Here is a 3,109-nt window from a genome sequence, read left to right on the forward strand (position 1 = left end):
GTTATCTAAATTTTATTTCCAGAAGTGAAACTGAATACATGAATTCAACTCCCAACAATTATAGTACATGTGAACCTGCATTTAGTTTGCGTTTGTTGCCATCATGCATCAGGAGTTAGGTTAAAAGATGTCTCTGCCTCTGTGGGGAGCAAAAAAAATGCTCCTTTTGCTTATTTTGCATTTCATAAGCCCACCTGGTAGAAGAAGCCTTACTTACCTGCTTGTCTATGTGATTAAAATGTATTTAGTTTCTTAAAATATTAAAAGAGCAAATAAATTAATGAAATAAAATTGGTAATAGGATTTTATGGTTACAAGTGGGGGATGGGGTAAATTTGCTGCTTTAATTCCAGATGATGTTTTAATAGCCTTATGTTTTTTAAGTAACTAGTGAGTCAGTAACATTCCACGTACACTTCCAGTAATAAGAATAATTTACTACAAACTATGCTGACTACCTTAGAAAGTCATACAGCATCACAGTGAAAAAGCTAAAGGTACCTGTTGTGGTACATGATTCACCAGTTATTTCTGTGCTTTAAAGGTCTAAAAATTCTCCTTTCCTGACCTTGATGTTAGGGGCTTACTTGAGGTTCATGTACTCAAGCTCCTCCACAAGCTGAATAGCGGAAACTCTGGCCACTTTCATTCCTGCTTTCATTCCCTAACTCAGGAGCTAAGCTGCTGTTAGGCAAAGAACTTAGCTTTTTGAAGAAAGAAACCATTGAATCCCAGCTCTGTCTGTCAACAATGGTGACTTTGGAAAATAAACTCTGCTTCTTTCCCAAAAGTTTTAAATAGATTGAATGAGGGAAGCATACATAGGTCAGCAGAGTGGTCGTCACATATTAAATTCAATAAATAGTGCTATTTTAATATTGATAACAGTGTTTAAACATATTTTAATGATTGCTAAAATCTTATTAATGTTAGGTCCTCTGAGGAATACACTTATAAAGCACACAACTCCAAGTCACTAAAGTCATCTGACTGAGAAAGTGGGACGGGGAAAGAAATTAAGCTTATGAAAATGCTTTTTTGTACTATTATAACTAAAACTATTTCCTAAAGAGTCATAGGTTAAAAAAAAAAAATAGTCTGACTAAAAAAGGCTAATATTGGTAAATTATTAAATAACAAGCACATAGTACATATTATGTTCCAAGAACCAATTTGTAACTTATCCCTTGGCAGTGACAGAACACTTTGTTTTACAATTTTTTAGTTTCAAATACTGTCATTTTCAAAATACTGCTGTCATGGTCTTTCAGATTTCATGTTTTATCAGAACCTGGAAGGGGGAGGGAAGATACATAAGATGATAATGTATGTATCTAGGACTACATCTCAGGCTACTTCTACACGTGATTTTAAGTAAATCTCAATTTATAATTAAGATGATTTCACAATAACTGGGAGCTCAAAATATCTGAGACAGCTCTCGTCAGTTTAGAAAGTTTATTTTCCCAGGGTTAAGGATGTGCCCGTGACACAGCCTCTGGAGGTCCTTGCCACATGTGCCCAAGGTGTTTGGGGCACAGCTTGGTTTTACACATTTTTAGACAGACATGAGACATCACTCAGTATGTGTAAGGTGTACATTGGTCCTGAAAGGAAGGACAACTCGAAGAGGGGCGGGGGCTTCAAGCATAGGCAGGTAAGAGAGAAAGAGCTGCATTCTTCTGAGTTTCTGATTAGCCTTTCACTGAATATACAATTTACGTGTGAGAGGAGGGTAGGGGAATACTTACACCTTAATCTGGCTTAGTGAAACACGGGGCACAGGAAGCAACCATTTATGCATTTGTTTCATGTGAGCAGAAGGAAGACTTTGAGTTCTGTCTTTGTCCATAAGGAATTTCCTTGTGAGCAAATTTTATCTTTGTGACTGTCTTCATTTAGGAATAAAATGGGAGGCAGGTTTGCCTCAATCAGTTCCCAGCCTGACTTCCCTCTGGCTTAGTGGTTTTGAGATTTTTTTTCTTTCACATAACCTTAGTATAAAATTCATCCTTGACAGTGTTTATCCCTAAAAGGCATTTTCTTCATTCAGTTCATTCAAGCAAGGTAGAAGATAAAAATCAATGGCTAAATAATGTTATCTTGCTATAATATAGTCTGCAGTCTGGTTTGTTCATTGGCTGAATAAACACGGCAGCTGAGAGCTTTGGAGAAATACAGCCATTTAGTGGCTCTGAAATCTCAAGTTAACTACTCTAAAATCGCTTCAATTATGAAATTTAGACAATAATTATTAAAATGTCATTAAGAGTTCCTGGTAACACCAAACACCTGTCATTTTTACACAAATGCGTTTTCAATGTCTGCCCTTAATTTAGACGTAAACCATTTAGTTTCAAACAACCTGATAAAATCTATAAACATTTTATCATGAACTAGAGCAGCTGTCTAGTTAGTATGTTATTTGAGTTCTGTTTAATAAATGAATTCATATCAGCTAAATTAATCCTGCTAACAAATTTGACACTTAAGGTGATTCTGAAAATCCTTTAACTTAAAGTAGATGGAATCTTAAGTATGCGGCCTTTTAGTGTCAGTAAGGAAAAACTGCACGCAACAAAATGTAGCAGGTCCTCACTTGTTGAGATTCATGGAAATTGTGACTTTAAATGAAATGACATGGCTGGGCATGGTGACTCATGCCTGTAATCTCAGCACTTTGGGAGGCCACGGCAGGTGGATCACGAGGTCAGGAGTTCGAGACCAGCCTGGCCAACATGGTGAAACTCCATGTCTACTAAAGATACAAAAAATTAGCCAAGCATGGTGGTGCGCACCTGTAATGGAGGCTGAGGCAGGAGAATCTCTTGAACCCGGGAGGTGGAGGTTGCAGTGAGCCGAGATTGTGCCACTGCACTCCAGCCTGGGCGACAGGGCAAGACTCCGTCTCAAAAAATAAATAAATAAATAAATAATAATAATGAAATGATTCATAAACCAATTTTTTTTCCTCATCAATGTTATAAACCACTTAGAAGGAAATGTCATCATTCAAGGACCTGCTACGTGACATCTTGCTTAGAGTCAGTTTCTAAGGACCCTACAATGCATTTAAGGACATAACTGCATTAAGGACTCAACAACTGAG

The sequence above is a fragment of the Chlorocebus sabaeus genome, chromosome 27 (genome assembly GCF_047675955.1).
Source record: "Chlorocebus sabaeus isolate Y175 chromosome 27, mChlSab1.0.hap1, whole genome shotgun sequence".
Lineage (NCBI taxonomy): Eukaryota > Metazoa > Chordata > Mammalia > Primates > Cercopithecidae > Chlorocebus > Chlorocebus sabaeus.